The 23,205-nt window shown below is 38.8% G+C and overlaps 1 pseudogene; it reads right to left on the reverse strand.

The window, feature by feature from the left end:
- Nucleotides 1–21,693: 21,693 nt before the first annotated feature.
- On the reverse strand, nt 21,694–22,728 carry LOC130855759 (tubulin beta chain-like; annotated as a pseudogene).
- Between the last annotated feature and the right edge of the window lie 477 nt (nt 22,729–23,205).

Raw genomic sequence — 23,205 nt, forward strand, 5'->3', positions numbered from 1 at the left:
TGGGCACTCTGATGCATTCTAAAGGGATCTAAAAAAAAAAGTTTTTAATTCAACTAAGACTTGAAGATTAAGACCCTAAGAGGATGAAATAAACTAGTTTCTCCAGGGCCCCACTGAGATTGGGAGATGACACAGGCTTTTTTTATTTTTTTTATTTTTTTAATTTTTTTGCAGCAGAGCTTTTTATTTATTATTTTTTGGGGGGGGGGTTCACCAAGTTCAATCATCTGTTTTTATACACATATCCCCGTATTCCCTCCCTCCCTCCCTCAACTCCCCCCCCACCATCCTTCGAGTCCCCCCCATCCTCCCCCTCCCAGTCCTCTAAGGCATCTTCCATCCTCGAGTTGAACACCCTTTGTTATACAACAACTTCCCACTGGCTATCTATTTTACAGTTGGTAGTATATATATGCCTGTGCTACTCTCTCACTTCATCTCAGCTTCCCCTTCACCCCCCGCCCCCTCCCAAACCTCGAATTCTCCAGGCCATTCTCTGCATCTGCGTCCTTATCCTTGTCACTGAGTTCATCAGTACCATTTTTAGATTCCGTATATGTGAGTTAGCATACAATATTTGTCTTTCTCTTTCTGACTTACTTCACTCTGTATGACAGACTGTAGGTCTATCCACCTCATAACATATAGCTCCATCTCATCCCTTTTCACAGCTGAGTAATATTCCATTGTATATATATGCCACATCTTCTGTATCCATTCATTTGTTGATGGGCATTTAGGTTGCTTCCATGTCCTGGCTATTGTAAATAGTGCTGCAATAAACATTATGGTACATGTTTCTTTTGGGATTATGGTTTTCTTTGGGTACATGCCCAGTAGTGGGATTACTGGATCATATGGTAGTTCTATTTGTAGTTTTTTAAGGAACCTCCAAATTGTTTTCCATAGTGGCTGTACCAACTTACAATCCCACCAACAGTGCAGGAGAGTTCCCTTTTCTCCACACCCTCTCCAACATTTGTTGTTTCCAGACTTTGTGATGATGGCCATTCTGACTGGTGTGAGGTGATACCTCATTGTGGCTTTGACTTGCATTTCTCTGATGATGAGTGATATTGAGCATCTTTTCATGTGTTTGTTGGCCATCTGTATGTCTTCTTTGGAGAAATGTCTATTTAGGTCTTCCGCCCATTTGTGCATTGGGTTATTTGCTTTTTTGGTATTAAGCTGCATGAGCTGTTTGTATATTTTGGAGGTTAATCCTTTGTCTGTTGTTTCATAGGCAACTATTTTTTCCCACTCTGAGGGTTGCCTTTTAGTCTTGTTTATGGTTTCTTTCACTGTGCAAAAGCTTTTAAGTTTCATGAGGTCCCATTTGTTTATTCTTGATTTTATTTCCGTGATTCTAGGAGGTGGGTCCAAAAGGATCTTGCTTTGATGGATGTCATAGAGTGTTCTGCCTATGTTTTCCTCTAGGAGTTTTATAGTGTCTGGCCTTACATGTAGGTCTTTAATCCATTTGGAGTTTATTTTTGTGTATGGTGTTAGGAAGTGTTCTCATTTCATTCTTTTACATGTTGCTGTCCAATGTTCCCAGCACCACTTATTGAAGAGGCTGTCTTTTTTCCATTGTATATTCTTGCCTCCTTTGTCAAAGATAAGGTGCCCATATGTGTTTGGGCTTACTTCTGAGTTCTCTATTCTATTCCATTGATCTCCCTTTCTATTTTTGTGCCAGTACCATACTGTCTTGATCACTATGGCCTTGTAGTATAGTTTGAAGTCAGGAAGCCTGATTCCACCAACTCCATTTTTCCTTCTCAAGATGGCTTTGGCTATTCGGAGTCTTTTGTGTTTCCATACAAATCATAAGATTTCTTGCTCTAGTTCTGTGAAAAATGCCATTGGTAATTTGATAGGGATTGCATTGAATCTGTAAATTGCTTTGGGTAGTACAGTCATTTTCACAATGTTGATTCTTCCAATCCAGGAACATGGTATGTCCCTCCATCTGTTTGTGTCGTCTTTGATTTCTTTCAGCAATGTCTTAAAGTTTTCTGCACACAGATCTTTTGCCTCCTTAGGCAGGTTTATTCCTAGGTATTTTATTCTTTTTGTTGCAATGGTGAATGGGAGAGTTTCCTTAATTTCTCTTTCTGCTCTTCCGTTGTTAGTGTATAGGAATGTGAGAGATTTCTGCACATTAATTTTGTATCCTGCTACTTTACTAAATTCATCAATTAGTGCTAGCAGTTTTCTGGTAGAGTCTTTAGGGTCTTCTATATATAAAATCATGTCATCTGCAAAGAGTGACAATTTTACTTCTTCTTTTCCAATTTGTATTCCTTTTATTTCTTTTTCTTCTCTGATTGCTGTGGCTAACACTTCCAAAACTATGTTGAATAATAATGGTGAGAGTGGACACCCTTGTCTTGTTCCTGTTCTTAGAGGGAATTCTTCCAGTTTTTCCCCATTGAGAACGATGTTGGCTTTTGGTTTTTCATATATGGTTTTTATTATGTTGAGGTAATTTCCTTCTATGCCCATTTCCTGGAGAGCTTTTATCATAAATGGATGTTGAACTTTGTCAAAAGCTTTTTCTGCATTGATTGAAATGATCATATGGTTTTCATCCTTCAATTTGTTGATATGATGTATCACGTTGATTGATTTGCGTATATTGAAGAATCCTTGCATCCCAGGGATAAACCCCACTTGATCATGGTGTATGATTTTTTTAATGTGCTGTTGCAGTCTGTTAGCTAGTATTTTGTTGAGGATTTTTGCATCTATATTCATCAGTGATATTGGTCTATAGTTTTCTTTTTTTGTGATATCTTTGCCTGGTTTTGGTATCAGGGTGATGGTAGCCTCGTAGAATGAGTTTGGGAGTGTTCCGCCTTCTGCAATATTTTGGAAGAGTTTGAGAAGGATAGGTGTTAACTCTTCTCGAAATGTTTGATAGAATTCGCCTGTGAACCCATCTGGTCCTGGGCTTTTGTGTGTTGGGAGATTTTTAATCACTGCCTCAATTTCCGTACTTGTGATTGGTCTGTTCATGGTTTCTATTTCTTCCTGGTTCAGTCTTGGAAGATTGTATTTTTCTAAGAATGTATCCATTTCTTCCAGGTTATCCAATTGATTGGCATATAGTTGCTTGTAGTAGTCTCTCATGATGTTTTGTATTTCTGAGGTGTCCGTTGTGACTTCTCCTTTTTCCTTTCTAATTCTGTTGATTTGCATCTTCTCCCTTTTTTTCTTGATGAGTCTGGCTAATGGTTTATCAATTTTGTTAATCTTCTCAAAGAACCAGCTTTTAGTTTCATTTATTTTTCTTATGGTTTCTTTCCTTTCTTTTTCATTTATTTCTGCTCTGATCTTTATGATTTCTTTTCTTCTGCTCACTTTAGGGTTTCTTTGTTCTTCTTTCTCTAGTTGTTTTAGGTGTAAGGTTAGGTTGTTTATTCGATAATTTTCTTGTTTCTTAAGGTAGGACTGTATTGCTATAAACTTCCCCCTTAGAACTGCTTTTGCTGCATCCCATAGGTTTTGGGTTGTTGTGTTTTCGTTGTCATTTGTTTCTAGATATTTTTTGATTTCCTCTTTGATTTCTTTAGTGATTCCTTGGTTGTTTAAGAGTGAATTGTTTAGCCTCCATGTGTTTGTCTTTTTTGCAGTTTTTTTCCTGTAATTGATATCTAGTCTCATGGCGTTGTGGTCTGAGAAGATGCTTGATATGATTTCAATTTTCTTGAATTTGCTGAGGTTTGATTTGTGACCCAAGATGTGATCTATCCTGGAAAATGTTCCGTGTGCACTTGAGAAGAACGTGTAGTCTGTCGTTTTTGGATGGAATGTCCTATAAATATCAATTAAGTCGAGATGGTCTAATGTGTCATTTAAAGCTTGTGTGTCTTTATTTATTTTCTGTTTGGATGATCTGTCCATTGATGTAAGTGGGGTGTTCAAGTCTCCCACTATTATTGTGTTCCTGTCGATGTCCCCTTTTATAGCTGTTAGCATTTGCCTTATGTATTGAGGTGCTCCTATATTGGGGGCATAGATATTTACCATTGTGATATGTTCTTCTTGAATGGATCCCTTGATCATTATGTAGTGTCCTTCCTTGTCTCTCTTAATAGTCTTTACTTTAAGGTCTAATTTGTCTGATATGAGTATTGCTACTCCAGCTTTCTTCTGACTTCCATTTGCATGGAATATCTTTTTCCATCCCTTTACTTTCAGTCTACATGTATCCCTTGGTCTGAAGTGGGTTTCTTGTAGGCAGCATATAGAAGGGTCTTGTTTTTGTATCCATTCAGCCAGTCTGTGTCTTTTGGTTGGAGCATTTAATCCATTTACATTTAAGGTGATTATTAACATGTGTGTTCCAATTACCATTTTCTTAATTGTTTTGGGTTTGTATTCGTAGGTGTTTTCCTTTTCTTGTGTTTCCTACTTAGAGAAGTTCCTTTAGCACTTGTTGTAAGGCTGGTTTGGTGGTGCTGTATTCTCTTAACTTTTGCTTGTCTGGAAAGCTTTTGATTTCTCCCTCAAATCTGAATGAGATTCTTGCTGGGTAGAGTATTCTTGGCTGTAGGTTTCTCTCTTTCAGGACTTTCAGGATATCCTGCCATTCCCTTCTGGCCTGCAGAGTTTCTGTAGAAAGGTCAGCTGTTATCCTGATGGGTTTTCCCTTATATGTTATTTGCTGCTTTTCTCTTGCTGCTTTTAATATTTTTTCTTTGTGTTTAATTGTCATTAGTTTGATTAATATGTGTCTTGGTGTATTTCTCCTTGGGTTTATTCTGTATGGGACTCTCTGTGCTTCTTGGACTTGGTGAATTATTTCCTTTCCCATGTTGGGGAAGTTTTCCACTAGAACCTCTTCAAATATTTTCTCAGACCCTTTCTTGTTTTCTTCTTCTTCTGGGATGCCTATCATTCGAATGTTGGTATGTTTAATGCTATCACTGAGGTCTCTGAGACTGTCTTTTAATCTTTTTATTCTTTTTTCTTTTTCCTGCTCTGTGGCAGTTATTTCCCCCATTCTATCTTCCAACTCACTTATTCGTTCTTCTGCCTCAGTCATTCTGCTGGTTATAGCATCTAGAGTATTTTGAATTTCGGTTATTTTGTTATCCATTGCTGTTTGTTTTTCTGAGTTCTTATGAACTGTTTCTTGTACTTTCTCTATTTTGTTATCGAGATTTTGTATCATTTTTACTATCATTACTCTGAATTCTTTTTCAGGCACTTTTCCTATTTCCTCCTCATTTATTTGGTCTTGTGGGTTTTTTTCCTGCTCCTTTGCCTGCATGGTGTTTCTTTGTTTCCTCATGGTTGTCCAGACTTTTGGGGTTGCTTGTCCTGGCGATAGAGGTGTTTATAGAAGACTGTCCAAGCCTCAGACTGATGTCCAAGTGTTGGGTTAAACAAATATTAAATCTAGGAAACACATACATGTATAAGACACACAATTACTGAATCTATTAGGACATAAGGCTCTGGAAAGGCCTAACAGAACCCCAGTATGCTATCAGATATTCAAAGAGAAACCCAACAGAAATTGACAACTGAAACAGAACAAATCACAGACAAAAGCAAAAGTAAACTAACAAACAAATAACACCTTACACATACAAACACTAATCCAGAGAGATTTTGTAAGCTAGGATTAAATATAGGAAAGAGCTAGAGTACCACCAGACAGAATGGAGATTCTCAGAATGAAATTAGACAATTGTACTAAGAACTAAGATAAAGAGAAAAACCTAATATTAAATACCAAGGTTGTGCGTCTTCTGGAGAATAGAGGAAGGAGTCTGAGCAGATCGATAGTGTTGCTTATAAGTATGTTAAGATAAAATATACTAAAAATGGATGGAAGAAAGGGGAACAGAAGAGCATAGTGTGATTGGAAATATGCAAATAAAAAGAAAGGAATAGAAATGTATAAAAGATAGGGATGAAAGGAAAGTATAAGAGATATATTGTCCGTACTACCAAAAACTTAGCTAGAAATAGAAGTATATAAAAAGGCAAAAAAATAAAAATAGAATAAAAAATAGCATTAAAAGATTAGGTTATAAAACTTGTAGATCCCTTAGGACTAAGATCGTAATTAATAAAGGAAAAAAAAAAGAAAAAAAAAAGAAAAAAAAAATCCAGAACTGATCCCGGAATGGACCAGTTCAATAGGATTGATACTAATATTTCTGTTTCCTTAGAGTCTCAGCTGTAAGTGTCCTTCTCCTCGCCTTGGGTTTTTTTGCATTATTCTGTGACCAGCAGAGGTTCCTTTATTGTTCATCTGTAAGTGTTGGTGTGTGGGGAGGGAGAGGGTACAATAGTGGCTCCTTCCCCTGGGAGTGAGTGAGCAGTGGCGCACTGTTGTTTCAGTCAGGCTTGGAGGTGCCTGTTGCAGAGGGACTCCGGTGGCTCAGGTGTAAACAGAAAGTCTCAGAGTTGGGCCTCTCTCGGGGTTTTTTTTTTTTTTCTCTGCAGCCTCCCTGCTGCCGGCTTCCAAGGGGTTTTAATCTAGCCCCGCCAGAGTGCCTGAGGGTACTTGTCATCCCTGAGCACTTTAGGTGGCCCACAGGACGTCTCTCCACTGCCTGTTGCAGAGGCTCCGAAAGAGAGAGAGGGTACGTGCGCGGCTCCTCCCCCCCGCCCGTGAGCCTGCAGCCTCCAGCCGCCATCATGGCGGGGCAGTTCTCAGGGGCAGGCACTCCTCGCCGCCGAGCTCTTCCCTCCTGTCCTCTCAGTCCATCACCTTACTGGCAACAATTTTCTTCACCCTGAACCAGCTCTCCGGTTCCCACGCTCCCGCTCCCGGACCCTCTGTTCAGCTGTGAATCGACGTCTGGGTCCGGGAAAGCCGAGCTGCGCTGCGGACCCTCCGTATGTTTCTCACTCCCTCCCGTCTGCCACAGCTCCGCTGCTTCACCCTCTTTGAGCCGTCGTAGATGCCTCCCTACCGGTTATGTTGGGATCCTTGAGGTCCTTTCTGGTGTCCGAGGCCGTCTGCTGGTGTTGAGCTGGTTCTCTGTGGGAATTATTGCGTCCTTCGGTGCATTCCCAATGCATCTGTGGAGAAGGATGCATTCCACGTCCCTCTACTTCGCCGCCATTGCAGGTCTCGACACAGGCTTTTAGGGGGACACTGAGAGTCTTTCCTGTTCACTTCAGTCTGGTTCCATGTCTGTGGTGGCTTTTTATGATGCTCCCTAAACTTTATAGGAATTTTGGTCAAGGAAAAAGAAATGTGCAAACTCTTTTCCTACCTACACATCGAGGGGTACATTGAGACTCTGCCATCTTTTTTTTTTTCCTTTTTAGCTAAGGCTACTTCATGTGTGTGTGACTGTGGGAGGTAGTTGGGCACCACTTGGGATTGTCCAGGTTACTTTAGGAGAAAAATAGGTGAGAGAATGAAGAGAAATGACAAGTGGCCAGAAAATAAGAAATGTTGACTTCTTATCCCAAGTCTATCATTTCATAAAACAATCTAAGCCATTTCCCAGGTCAATTTTTTCATCTCTCATAGGGATATGCTACTTCCTATTCAACTCCTTATGAGACCAGTGTGATACTTAATCAGTTGCTTAAGAGGAAACATAGTGAAGAATATGATGTAAAACAACACTTCATTTTATTTATGTATCTTTAAGTGGAGAGTAGTTGTATGTTATTTAAAAGGTAGTTTTATAGAGTCCAGACCAGCTGCCAGAGTAGGCTAAGACCAAGTAATTTATCTCAGAATGTCCTGTCGCTTTGTTCTGGCACATTAATGGAAAAAAGTTCTAAAACTCATTTTGATGAATAATTAGTTTAGGGGGAATCTCCTGGACAGATTGTGGTCTTGTACTGCAGAGTTGAAATTTAATGATTTCAATGCATTTGTCTTCAATGCCAACATAAATCAGAGATGAATTGCATCTAATCAGTAAAATGGGTTTAATACATGGCCTACAGGTTGTGGGAACCAATTAATATTTGTAAGCATTTTATCTAAGTTCTTAAGTGAGGGGTATTATAGAAGCTGCATTATAGTAGATTGGGTTCAAGTTAAAAAACAATTCTAACTTGTATAGTGCTTGGAGGAAGAGGAAAGTAGAAAGACAAAAGACATTTTCAGTTAGGCTAATACTTTTATCTTGAAATGTATCTTGGCTATTATAAAGAAGAATAAAACACTTAGATAACAATTAATAAAACTAGTATGGAAAAGATTTAAAAAGAGTTTTTTTTCCTTCCTCCCTCTTCCAAAGGCTAACCTCCAAATAAAATCCTAGGCTGAAGTTTTAAACTATCTGCTGCAGACAATTGCCACTTTCCAAGTATGGACTGCCAAGAGCACAAAGGGCAAAGTTTAGTCAAAGTTCATTTTCAGGTCATCCACCCTGGAACCATCAATCTGGACAACCTCTGGGTAACCTCTTCCAAGCTTGTGGACTGGAGCGGGATCCTTTGCAGCCTCATTAGAGCATGCAATAATTAATTTGTCTTAAATAGGAAATTAAACAGTCATGTACAGTGTAGAGAGGAGGTCAGAAAGTACATCTTGAGGTGCATTCACAACCTCTGTTTGGGAGTCCTCCCAGGCCTGCAGGGAGGTGGGGCAGGCTCAGAAGAGAGATAATTGTGTAGGACAAACGTTACAAAACCTCCATGACAAAAAGCTTCCATAAATAGGAGAGAAATTTGACCCGAGAACAAATCGCCAGTGTTTTTAATGTTGCTCAGGCATGCCTGTCTTTCAGAAGACTTAGGGTGAGAACTCAAGCAAAGATGACTTCACAAATCCCGTGTGTATTAACCCAGAAAACTCACCGTTGTCCTTGAACTTACTACAAATTGTATCCTAGCCTTGTATTCATGAACTAGAGATTCTGTCATGAGAAAATGGGAGAAAGGGTCTAATGTGGAGTTCTATTGAATCAATGTTATTTGTGAATTCATGGTGAATCAAACCATTGTCTTTCAAGATAGCATTTTGACATAATTAGAGAAGTTGAGTGGATAGCATTAGCAACACACAGAGGCAATTTTGAAAAATAGATAAAATACTATGTATTTCTTAGCAATAGAAGAATGCAAGTTTTTTCCAGTTACTGTTTCATCCAAAACCTGTGATATCTATCTATCATCTATCTATCTACCTATCTATCTAGAATTTTACTGTAATAAATTTCATTAGCTGAAAATTAATTTTTACATAATAAAATAGGAATTAAAAAACCATGACATTGTATAAGTGAGGATATGATTGGATTTGTAAAGTCTTTTGGTCTCTATATTTTTTGATGAGCTTAGTACAATGTAAGTCTAGAATGGCAAATTATAGATTTATTAAGTAAAATAGTTTGTCATGTATGTGGTAAAGAATAAATTTTAAATTATGAAATAAAGGTAAATACAATTAGTTGAAAGAGAAATTATTCAAAGTTATGAAAACTGGAAAGCAAAAGTTTCTGAAAAATTTAAGTGTATTCATCAAGGAAGTCTATGGTTATATAGCATCATGAGAAAAAAAATCAAATCATCTCCAAGTCCATTGAATATGTTGTCACAGATGTTAAAAAAACACATCTTTGAATATTAAAAATTCTGAGCATTAAATTACTATTTGATTTTAACTCTCTAGTTCTTGCACATCGTGCTCATTTTTAATGCTAGCACCTTAATCTCTTTAGTCTATCATTTTAATTTTTTCCTTGAAAATAAGCAATGGTCTTGTGACTTGGGGCTTTTGTTTTTTTTTTTTTTGGAAGTATAATTGACCTACATCACTGTGTTATTTCCAAGTGCATAACATAGTGATTCAATATTTCTATACATTACAAAATGATCATCGTAATAAGTCTAGTTCCCATCTGTCACCGTACAAAGTTATTACAGCATTATTGACTACATTCCCTCATGCTGTACATTTCATCCCCATGACTATTACTTTGTAACTCTGTTTTGTGTTTGTTCATTTGTTTTGTTTTTTTTGGTTCTACATATAAATGAAATCATTTGGTATTTGTCTTTTTCTGTCTGACATTTCACTTAGTATAATACTCTCTAGGTCCATCCACGTTGTTGCAAATGGCAAGATTTCATTCTTTTTTTATGGCTGAGTAATATTACACACACATACACACACACACCCAACAACTTCTTCATCCATTCGTCTATTGATGAAGGTTAGGCTGCTTTCGTACCTTGACTATTGTGAATGACACTACAATGAACATGGGCACATATATCTTTTCAGATTTGTGTCTTGTTTTCTTTGGAAAAATAGATCTGATTTTTTTTTTTAACATCAGGTTCACTGAAGAATAACTTACACACAGTAAAATTCACTCTTTTAGGTATACAGCTGCATGAATTTTGATAAATATATATAAATATATAACTGCCGCCACAAACAGGATATTGAACATTTCCATCATCCCATAAAATTCCCTTGTGCCTCTTTGAGGAAATCCCTTTTCCCTGTCTCATGGCTACCATTGATATGATTATAGTTCTTTTAGTTTTGCCTTTCCAGAAATGATTATCATATAAATGAAATTATTCATGTGATTGTTTTTTGTCTTCTTTCACTTTGCATAATAAAAGCTTTCATTTTGGGGTGTAAATACCTATTAGTGGGATTCCTGAGTCATGTGGTAAATAGATGCTTAACTTTACAAGACTTTATATTAAACTGCTAATCTACTTCCCAAAGTGGCTGTACCATTTAACATTCCCACCAGCAATGTTTGAGAGTTCCAATTGGTCTATATCTTTGTCCACACTTGGTATTGTCAGTTTTTGAATTTTAGCAATTCTAATATATGCATAGTAGTAGTTCATTATGGTTTTAAAATGAATTTACCTAGTGGCTATGATGTTGAAAACTGTTCATTATCTTATTTGCCATTTGTATTTCTTTGGTGAAGCCAGAATCTTACCAATTCCTGAACAAGTACCAGTAGCTGCTCACCTCCAAACTTCTTGTTTAATGAAGAAAATAAAATATTTGTGTTGAGGCACTGGTAGTCATGGTTTTGTTGCATGAAGCTGAATAAGCATTCCCAAAGTATACAACCTTCTTTTTGAATTAAGATTTTATGTTCACATTCCTATATTTTCTCTTTTCATTTATGACATCACCATTACCCCATTATCTAAGCCAGAAAATTAATCCAGTTTTATTTTTACTGCTTTCTTATCTCCCAAGGCAACAATTCACATCTCTTGAAGGAACTATTGCAATAGCCCTTTCACTAATCTCCATGCCACCAGTTTTCCCTCTATATTGACATTAGCTTTAGCACTTTAAAATGCAAATAAGTTACTGAACTTCTGCTTAAAACTTTTGGTGGTTTATCATTGCCTATAGGAGAAGATCTGAAGGTCTCAGCATAGCATGCACAGGGTTTCACAACCATTCCCCCATCTATCTTCTCAGCTTGATTACCTGCCTCAACCCCTCCCTTCCCTCAATCTCTCACTCACTCACATACTGTGCTCCATTTATCCCTCTCTTTCACAAGTCAGGGTCCTTGATATGTTTGTTCTGTTGGGAAAGACCCCTCCCATTTTTCTCATCTGGACAACTTCTATCCATCTTTCAAGGTCAATGTCATTTGTCACTTCTATAACACACTCCCCAATTTTTCTAATAAGAGTTACACACTTTCTTGCATCTGCTTCCATGAAACTTAATGGAATAAAGGAAGGATCCTTTATTCTTGTACTTTCTTATATTTTTATATGATGTTTTCTCCTACAGTATGTTTGAAGTAGGTGATGGGTATAAATGCTGCTCTGAGATCTCTGAAGCAAGTTCAATGTGATATTAAAAATAATCTGTGAGTTAAAACAAGTGTTTATAGAGCAATGATGACTATACTATTACCATGGTTTATTGTATGCTTTCATAATTGAAGAGAATACTGAATCTGAGTTAGGGGTTAGTGGGAATATTCAAATTTACACCTGCTTTGTTTAAGAGTCCCTGATATAGGGTATAAAGAAGGGAAGAAGGCAAGGATAGAATCCTTAGGCATTCTAATGTTTCAGGGCTGAGCAGAGGTGATGTAAAGGAGGCTGAGAAGAGATAGTCAGAGAGGTAGAAAGGGAATCAGGACAATGATTAATTAAGCCAAGGAGTGGGAGCACCCAAGTTTAAGGGAAGAGGCCAAGAGAAATTAGTATTAAAAAGTCTTTAGGATTTGATCAATAGAAATCTTTCCTTGAATGATTTCTGACTTTTATGGCAGCCATTAGCTTTATATAGGTTTGGGAGGAGTAAGTTATTTTTTTCCTCTGGCTCATCAGACCATCAAGTTTGGATTTGTAGAGCTTAGAGACCAAATTCTATAACACAAAAGATAAACTTGAGGCCTTTTCTGGCCATAAAAATACCAGTCTCATAAAATGATTATAAGTGATAATGTTCAGTCTATAAATTAATCAGGGAAAATGGGGACATAAATTTTAGCAACTTTGTGTCATTATGAGTTTGTGTAAAGGATTTTGTTAGAAGAAATAAAGACTTAAGACCACGTGACGCTTGAACTATGTTTCCAGATAAGGAGATGGCTGGGCAAATGACTCCTTGTTTAATCACCTGTTCTATTTTTTATGATTTAATATATGAATCTCTTTTACATGATTGCATTTTAGATTTGATTGATTTTGGTTTTTAATTGTTAAATATGGAATTGATTAGACTTAGTTTTATGAGAATATAATTGAATGTAAATTAGGCTTTAATTCTTTAATCTTTTTTTTTTTTGCCTCAGTTTCTTCATATGTAAAATTAAAGCCTTGGACAAGATGACCTTGAAGATCCTTATGAGGTCTAATAGTTGAAGACTACAGTTTTATGTAGAGGAAAATAACTATGTAGTTAATCAAATCCTTCATTTTTCAAGTGATTATTTTGGCTTCTGAGAGCTTATGAGATATCCCTTCATTTATGACTATTTGTATTCATTATCTAGACATTGTCCTCATATAGATGGGGGGCTAGTGATCACATCAGTCCCAACTTGAAAAGCGTCTTCCTTTCAGTAGCCAAATTTTAAACATGAAGGATGGTGTCAGGCTTTAAGCAACCAGTGCTGTCTTTCTGACTTACCTATATTGAATTACTGCAAAACCATATTAATTTTTAGAACTACTTCACATCTTGAGAAAATTTAATACCATGGGGTCTACCAGATCACCAGCCTGTGAAGCCAAGCTGCTTGCCTGCAGCTGGTGCAGTGCTTCAGAGTTGTTTGCTGTCCTCGGTCACAGTCAAAACTAGCTACCTTTCATGTCATTGAGTCAATTGCTCAGAGTTTGGAATATGCTACCTCCAGAACTTGAAGAGGCATAACTGGTGTCGTTCTTCTTTCTTTGTGGTGGGAATGCCAGGATGTAATAATTTGTGTTTTACTTTTGTAGGAATGTATAACCCAGACTATTCGACCGCTTCAGACTTCACTGCTCTGTTTAGTCCCTGAATCTTTGTAAAGTTTATCCTCCACTCTCTGGAACACATGTGTCTTACCAAGGCCTCCACTTGCCAATTCTTGCTCATCTGTTCTGATTAACATGATGTCATCAATATAGTGGGCCAATGCGACCTTATGTGCAATGTCCAGATGATTCATTTGGACTATATTATGACCTATGGTGCAGAGTTAACATAGCCTTGGGCAAGAGTAAATGTGTATGATTGTCTGTCTGACATGAATATGAACTACTTCTGATCCTCTTTCCTGATAGCAATAGAAAAGATCACATTTGCTAGATCAATGGCTGCATAGTTTGTACCTGAGGCTATTTTAATCTGCCGTAGTAAATATACCACATCTGGCACAGTAGCTGCAATTGGTTAGGTTTGTGGTAGTCAAATGTCATGTACAGGATCCATCTGGCTTTGTGGAAGTCATTATGGATACCATGAATTTAAATGGAAAGTGATGGTGACCACTACCTCTGTATTCTTTAGGTCTATAAGGATGGTACTAACCTCTGCCACTACCACCAGGATGAAATATTTTTAGCTGTGAAAGGGAAGTTTCAGGGGTTTACACTGGGCTTTTTCTACTATGATAGGTTTTACGCTACATGCCAAGGACCAAATGTGGAGCTTCTGCAGGCCACTGAATATTTCCATTCTAATTATTCCTCTGGAGACCCAGGGAATGACCACTATGGACCTAGTGAACCTGTAAGCCAAACTTGGGCCAGGACTTTACTGAATATCTGGCTCCCATACATATCCACTCCAACAGGGGCCATGATGACTCTTTGGGCCTCTGGTTAGCAATGTTAATTTGAAACTGTGCCTAACAGTCCTCAAAAAGTATGAGTGTTCCTGTTTTCCAACTTTATGGTAATCTGAGTAAAAGGCTATAGGCCCTTTTAACCAGGGACTACCATATATGCTTGCTGTGCTGATGCAAAGTTATTTCTCTTAGGGACCCAGCATCTCTTTTTAGTCATTGGAATTTAGGTCTAAGTCTGGCTTAGGCCTACAAACTGGGCTTTTTACTAGGGTGGCTGTCCTAAGTCTCTTGATTATCCATCTTTGATTTCCTTTTGTTGTACATATTAAGAAATATACTTGTTGGCTGCCCATGACTTTCCCTTAGGAACGTCATATTCTTTGAACATCTCCATAGCTCCTTGTGAGTAATTACCCACTCATAATGATGATATCTCCCAACTTGCATCTGATGGTTCAGCATCATCACTTGGCCTCTATTATCATCCCTATCATCCCTACTAGACTTTATCATCTCTATTGCTTTCGGGGAGAGAAGTGCTATAATAGCATCTCTTACCTTAACCCTGGCCTAGAGACAACAGCCACCACTGATCTTCTTAGTGATTATAGTGCCCCTCTAGCCAGCTCATTTCTAACCATGTTCTCTAAGCCATCCCTAGAAGGTGGTGGGTTCTCCAGCCTTGTGTTGTCTATCTACTCTAGAATGCCCATTTTCCAGAACCTGTTGATTCTTTCTTTCACATCTGCCATGGCGATCGTGGCATTTCTACTTAGTGTGGATTATAGTCTTTTTTAGAACACAAGTGTCATCTAGGAGTATGTTTGTACTGTTACCTGGGTGCTTGCCAGGGTGTTAAATCCTTTATCATGTGAGAATGCTTCCATGACAACAAACTTATGCTCTACACCCTCTTGATCCTGCACCATCAGGATTTAGTCCTACTCTCCTGGCTCCCACTGGCATATATTTTCTAGTCCCCGAAACCCCTTTAGCATATATACCTTTTCTCTCTCAATAGGCCCAGAACTTTCTTGGGCAGGTTATATCATGACTTGACCCTGACAATTGGTTTGGTAGCTGGAGAAGAAAGTGGGGGTAGATCTTGAGAAGGACATGTGTTGTCTTTCAAAGCAGAGTCTCTGCATCATGTGTAGGGAAGGGTGGACACTAGCCTTTAACATGAATGAACGGGCTATTATGCAGGTCCGGAGGGTTCAGCAAAACCCAAGGATTTAAAACTGAGTGCCTAAATGTTTCCATCCTGTGTTTCATGGTCCTATTCCTTTCACATCAAGGCCCTGACCTTGGAATGGCAGACTTGTTTGGGCTGAAAATTCAACATTTTCTGGAAATATACTATTTCATGATTACTGGGTCTAATAGTTAGCATTTCCTGCCTTTTGGCAGCAAAGATTAGAGCCCCTTTTTTATGCTTCCAAGGAGGCCCTCTGGCCTTCACACTTCTCCTTAAATTAATGGTTAATTATCCTTAGCTTTTCATTATAACCTCCATTACTAAAGCCTCCAGACTTCTAAAATAACTGAGATATTGCCCACACCAATGCATTCCCTTCTACCAGTTTGTCATTGGCACTGTTACAGCATGCTAGGAGATAGGAATCTCCCTAGCCCTAGTGACAGGCTCCTTATTGCCAGTTGGCCAAAGGATGATCCAACTCAAACATTTTATCTTAGAATCTGCTTCCTGGGGATTATTCTTTGATCTAACTCTCTTAGATCAAATTCCCTGGAAAAAAGACTCAACAGAGATGTATTCAGCAAGCTGACTGGCCAGTGTTCTTGGATATAAGATATGTACAGAAGTGTAAGGGGAGCAGGATTGGGCAAAAGGAGAGATTGATTTGTGGTGTATTGGGTTGGGTAAGAAATTTGTTCGGGTTTTTCTGTAAGATGTTATGGAACAAACTTCTTGGTCAACCCAATAGTTGCAAGAAAGGCCTCATCTGATTATGTGGGGAGCTCTGGAGCTGGGATGGGCATTCAAAGCTGTCCTAATTTGAGGTAGTAAGGCCGGGATTTTAACCTGATGCTAAATTAAGAGGATCTTTAAAGATGAAGTGAAATTTGGGGCAGGAGGCTTTCTTCTATCAAAGGCAATTTCCAGAAGAAAACTTAATTGCAAACAGTCCATAGCCAATATCCTGGCTGATAGGGGTATAGATGTCATGGTCCTGGAGGGGAATCTTGGCAGCACACCACAGCATTCACTACAGATGTCATCAGAGGTGGTGCTTTAGCATTCTTTAAATTTTTCTGTGATTTGTGTCATTTTGTTTTAGTACTATTCTTAAAATTGAGTGTCCTCATTTGTAAAAAAAAAAAAAAAAGTAACTTGAAGCTTCATCAAAAATAAGCTGAAGCACATAAGCTTTCCAATTTCTAAATTTCTAATCATTTCTGTTTCTCTTTTTTAAATTTTCTCAAGATTTGAGATAATTAGAGAAATTATTTTGATTTTGGAGTACTTTAAACTAAGTCAGGCAGCAGAAAAGTCAGTGTCAGAAAACACTGGTTGCTTAGAAATTACTACACTACTTATTTAAAATTAAAAATGCTCTGGTAGACTGCCCAGATTCCTCCCAAGGGAGATTCCTCCCACCCCAAACCAGGACCAAGGCACATGTGGCCCAGCTGCTGAGAGTCTTGGTTGCATAGCTCAGAGAATTCTCTCTATAGGAATTGCCCTCGGCCCAAGGAAGCCACTTTGCCTATGGTTGTACCCTCTCTCCAGTTCCATGGCATCCCTCATCCCATGATTGGGTCATGTGGGGGACAGAGACTTAGTCCCCTTGCCTCAGTCCAGGACAACTTTGAAGGACCATTGCTGCTAGAGTTCACCATAGGAAAAGCTAAGGCCTCTGCTGCAATTGCCTTTTACTTTAACACTTCCCTCTGTTCAGTTCTTCTTTCCCTTTTTCCTGAGTGTATTGTGCCTGAAAGCATTCCCCAATACATTTTTCGCAGGCAAATATCCATCTCACATCTGTTTCCTGAAAATCCAACCTAAGAAACTTCCTTTTGTAACTTGATTATGAGAGAAAGGGAAATAAATCCTCCAAATGATGATGATAAAACAGAGTAGATACATAATGTATTGTGCCCTAAAATTTAATTTCCTAAGATAGAAGGTATATTTCTTATTAAGCATATCAACACAAAAATATATTTCAGTTGATTATTCTGACTAAATTTTTAGTGTCTGTGATCCAAATGTAATTAGCAGTTTGTTATCGATAATCAGAAAATTTCAATTCTTTCTTCTTTTTCTCTTTACATTTGGCTACAGATTATAACTCAGGGAATGGTCTTTCACGAAAATGAGTTTTGTCAGAAGGTTGGGAAAAGGCATTGCAAAGATTTTGAGGGAAATATACCATCGCCATCCACAAGAAACAGGACAGAAATAAAAAATAAAAATAGTGTTCTCAGAAACAAAATTAGAGTCACATTGGCAAAAAATTTAATGTCTCTGAGCATCACTTGTCCTTTTTATAAAACAGGGACTATGCTGACACCTTTAGCATGAACTTTGGTTTAATGTTCATTCAGCCTAGACTCCACTTCAAAATGCTTTGAAACCACGTAACAGACTTCTGTTGCAAGCAACTTGGCTGAATAGATAGATGTTCATAGAACACTTTTTAAAGAAGGACATTTAAAATACTGGACAAAACATCATCAAACATATTTTCAAATGCATGGCTAATTTATGAAGGAAAATATTTGGAGACCACTGTGAGAAAGCATGTGTCTAGTGATGTAAGCAAACACAGTACTGGGCATGTGCTGTGTGGGAATGGGTAAGTTATCTGCATTGCCCAGTGGCCTACTTGGGTTTGTTCAGGCTACTTGTCTGTGGAAAAGGCAACACACCTGGAGGCCTGCATAGGCAGCAACACTGCATCAGAGACCCTGCACAGAGTTTGCTCTGCTGGCAGGAGCTACTAGGGCAAGCTCTCCTCCTCAGCTTGCTCAAGCATGACTCTGACCCAGTCCACTGTGCCTGCTACCCTCAGAGGACGTGGGTTAGGATCTCTGAATGTCACTAGGTGAGGGGCAGCTGTCTCCCACCCTTCCGCCTAAGATCTCCCCTCACCGTACACAAAAATCAATTCTAGACAGTGGGAGCATTTCAGTGCGAAAGGCAGGACTTCAATACTTTTAGTAGTAAATTGGTAATCTCTGCATAGGAATGGATTCTTAATCAATACATCAAAGTAATAAAACATGAAGAAACAGTGATAAGTGTGGTCATATTAATTTATCACAGGACCCCTCCCCCCCCAAAAAAGAGGAAATGTCATGTCACAAACTGGGAGAAGATATTTGCAAAACATACAACCAATAAAGGATAGTGTCCAGAACTTGAAAACATCAAACCGATATGAAAAGAAAATCTACAGGAGAAAAGGTAAAAGACATTAACAGACATCTCACAGATGAGAAAAAATAAGCAGCCAATAAGCTTGTGAAAGATGTTCAACTTTATTAGTAATCAAGGATATACCAACTTAAACCATAATGAAATACATTTTACACCCATTATATTGGTAAATTTAAAGGTATTGTGTTCACCAATTTTGGTGAAGATGTGATAAACTGCACAGTCACTTTAAAAAACACCTTGACATAATCTAATGAAGTTGATTTCTTCATACACTTCTACAGCCTATCAATTTTGAATTTATAGTTTATATTTTTAAGTCCTGGTGTGCTTGGATAAGTCTGATTTATATCACTTTACAATATAAATAGAATTTTTAATAGCTATGATCATTTTTAATAGCATCTCTTTGCTCTCCTGAAATTTTTTTAGTTTGATAAAATTTATGGTTTTCTATCATCAGCCTTAGAAATATATGTAATGGTATAAAAATGTGATTTACTTAATGAATGCCTATTATTGGGTATTAGGTTTTGGCCATTTTTTTTTTTTTTTTTTGGCACACGGGCTTAGTTGCTCCGTGGCATGTGGGATCTTCCTGGAGCTGGGATCGAACCCGTGACCTCTGCCTTGGCAGGCAGATTCTTAACCACTGCGCCACCTAGGAAGCCCTGGCCATTTCTTTTATTCTTTATACCATCCTTTTTTTTTTTTTCCTCTTAAAGGTATGCAGGCACTGCAAGGCAATTAGGTTCAACTTTAAGACTGGGTACACCATCAGTAGGGTACATGTGGTTCTCCCGTGGGCTCTGCTTAAATTTGGGTGATAGGAACCCCTGACAACAGTAGTACCTGATCACTACTACAGGGAAGCAGCTGACCCAACCATTCTATTTCTTATTCATCTCTTGGTGATCATATAAACCTGTGTCTATTTTTCTCAACATCCTAAAACAAAATTTTTTTTCCTTGAGAGACATAAATTTTTTCCAGATTTCCTTAGAAATATTTTCAAAGAGAATTACCCCTAGAGATCACTATCTCAACCTCTAAATCATTTAAAAATACACTTCAGAATCTCCTGAAATTTTTTTATCTACTTCCTTACAAAAATAATCCTGTTTTTCATGAAACAAAGCATTCTTGAAACCAGTGAACAAAAAAACTATAGTCGTCTTGTTACTTTTTATTCTGTCCTTACATATTTTTAAATTAGTGTTGCAATGCTATTCCTATATTTTTTACATATGAATGCATAGTAAAACCATCATCTGTATAGATTCTGCTCAAATATAACCTAGAGCTATATGAAGAAATGCCTTCTGAGTTAGTAAGTTGGGGATTGACAATAATTCTAAATATTGCCACCTTATAGTATTTTAGAGTGATGGCAACCAACCTGTCTTAATAATTCATAATGTGTTCAGCTTATCCAAGTAACCTAATTTTAGCATGATGTTTACCTTTAGTAAACTCCTTCCATGGGTTCTTCCATCTTGCCATCCTCAAATACTATTATTAAGCCTGAAATTTGCTAATGATAGAAAGATACAACATGTGCTAATGATATAAATGCAGTGTTTCTCAGTGCTTGATATGCCCTATTATACGTTATCTATCTTTTAGAAATCACATAATTTTCTTATGTTCTAAGACATTTTAGAAAATAGAAATGGCAGCTTTGGCTATATGACAGCAGTAGCATTGTACAGGATACAAACTATGTCAGTATATATTATCCTAGCAGTTTTTAAAGCTCTTTCTAAGAGTGTTGGAACTATTATACCTTTTAATATTATGGTATGAAGATCAGCTGAACTAAATACAACTGACCAAATTACATAGTTAAATACAATTCAACCTTGAAATAAAGAAATTCCATTTGTGTAAAAATATATTTAATTAAAATATATTTATTTTATATAAAATACCACAGCTTCCAAAGATTCGTAACCCAGTGGCCGAGTCATGCCCAGGGAGGATCAGAATTGTTCAATTTAGGAGGTCTTGGAGGCTTATTTGTTTTCTTGTTTATTTGTTTTTGTTTTGTTTTCAATTCCCATTTATTTTTGGCTCTTGGGGCAATGTCATCTTTTCAACATGACAAAAGCAACAAGTTCAATACAAAATGGAAATCTGAAGTGTAGGATAGGACAAAACTAAGGGTTGTCAAAAGACGCAGGGTGTCCTGTCCCCTCTCTGGGGAGTGACATTTAGGTGGCAGCACATACCCTTCCATACAAGTACAGAAGGGCTGATACTCATTGTTTTCTGTAAGAAAAGATAGGATTGGGAGGGGCTTTCTGGAGGCTTAGGCACCAAAGCTAGTCCCTCTCTTGATCCTCTTGACTCCCTTTTCCAACCAGGGGAAAGAAAGGAATCCAACATCATGAAGGATGTAAAGTGGAAGAGGAAAGGATCCCCACTGACAGGGTGGGGGCCAGAACATTGCAAAGGAAATAGCTCAGGACAGAGCTTGGAGGGAGACTGAAAATGGAGATAATACTGTTAACACCTCCCCCAAAGCTGAGAGAGGATAGGGGAGATATCTGGAAACTAGGACTCTGATAGCCTGGATGCCCTTCTCCAGAATGCCACCCCTTCCTTGTGGGGACTTCTACCCACTGCTTGGTTTCCTTTCCCCTGAGCTACCACATGAGCCTAGGATGGTGATCATCTACCCAGTTTTCAGTACACGTTTCTAAGTGCGATTTGATGAGACCCATCTTCTTGGAGAGTTATCTTGAAAACAGAGAGGGCAAGGTTAACTGGACAGGTGGGAGGAATGGGCACAAGAAGGAAATACAGGGTTACCCAGAATTGCAGAAATCTAGGTTCCCCAGAGTAGAAAGAGAGAGGAGACATTCAACAAACAACAAACACTTATTGAGTGCCTATTATGTACCAGGCACTGTTCTAGAACCACCCTCCCTGCCCCGAAAAAAAGAAAAGAAAAAACAAGATAGAGGCATAAAACGCAAATTCTGAGGGAAAATAAAGGGCAGTAGAGGAAGAAGGCTGAGGGGACTGAGAAGCCTGAGGTCATGGGGACTCGCCTCAGGCCTCCTCTTTGGCCTCCTCACCAAAATCCTCCTCCTCTTCTGCAGTGGCATCCTCGTACCACTGGTACTTGGAGACAAGGACATTCACGTCACTCTCAGCCTCAGTGACGTGCCATGTTCCGCCGAAGGCTTTCATCCATGCCCTCACCTGTGTACCAGTGGAGGAAAGCCTTCGGCGGAACATGGCAGCAAACTGCTCTGAGATATCCTTGAACAGCTCCTGGGTGGCTGTGCTGTTGCCAATGAAGGTGACCATCATCTTGAGGCCAGGGGGTGGGATGTCACAGGCAGCCGTCTTGATGTTGTCAGGGATCCATTCCACAAAGTAGCTGCTGTTCTTGTTCTGCACGTTGAGCATCTGCTCATCAACCTCCTTCATGGACATCCACCCTTGGAAGACAGCAGCCACAGTGAGGTGCTGGCCATGGCGGGGGTCACAGGCAGCCGTCGTGCTCTTGGCATCGAAGACCTGCTGGGTGAGCTTGGGCACAGTGAGGACCCGATACTGCTGGCTTCCATGGCTGGTTAGAGGGGCAAAGCCAGGCATGAAGAAGTGGAGACGTGGGAAGGGCACCATGTTGACTGCCAGCTTGCAGAGGTCAGCATTGCGCTGGCCAGGGAAGCGGAGGCAGGTGGTGGCATGACTCATGGTGGCTGAGATGAGGTGATTCAGGTCCCTGTAGGTTGGTGTAGTCAGCTTGAGTGTGGTCGTAAAAGGCCTTGTTCTCAAAGCAGTAAGTCTCAACAATGTTCTCCACCAGCGGATAGACGGAGAGAGTGGCTGACCAAAAGGACCTGAGTGAACAGAGTCCTTGATCTGGGGTTCTAGATCCACCAAGATAGCACAAGCAACATATTTGTCACCTGTGGCTTCATTGCAGTACATGGAGATGTGGTCCAGCTACAGGTCGCTACCCCCATGTTAGGTGCTGGTGGAGTCAAGGCCATGTTCATCACGGATCACCTCCCAGAACTTGGCACCTACCTGATTGCCACACTGACCGGCCTGGATGTGCACAATTTCCCTCATTGTTCAAATTTATTCTAATCTTTTTGCTCACCTCAAAGTGCATACAGGGCAAGAAAATGATATGTAATTAGTTTTTCTCCGCTGCTGGTCGCAGGCTGGAAGGATGGGATGAGCCCCAGAGGCTGAAACGTTGAGGTCCGAATGTGGCGCCAGGAAAACTCTGAGAGAGCTTGGAGGCTTCTGTATAAAGGCTCTGATTTTATTGATAATTTTGTCCATGTCATAACCTAAGAGGGCTAATATAGGGCTTTTTAAAATTTTTAGGAAACACAAAGACATACTTTATGCCTCACTGGAAAGATAATTTGTTTGGCAGCAATACTGATTACCATTTAATTGAGAAACTAGGTTTGTTCCAAGAGGATTTCATAGCATAAGCTTGGGAGTGTTCCTCCCTCCCCCTCCTTTTCTGTATGAAGAGAGGAAAAAAATCATTCTCAGTGTCACTTCAAATGTAAGTTACCAGTTTGAAACTGA

Source organism: Hippopotamus amphibius, chromosome 1 (assembly GCF_030028045.1).
Source record: "Hippopotamus amphibius kiboko isolate mHipAmp2 chromosome 1, mHipAmp2.hap2, whole genome shotgun sequence".
Lineage (NCBI taxonomy): Eukaryota > Metazoa > Chordata > Mammalia > Artiodactyla > Hippopotamidae > Hippopotamus > Hippopotamus amphibius.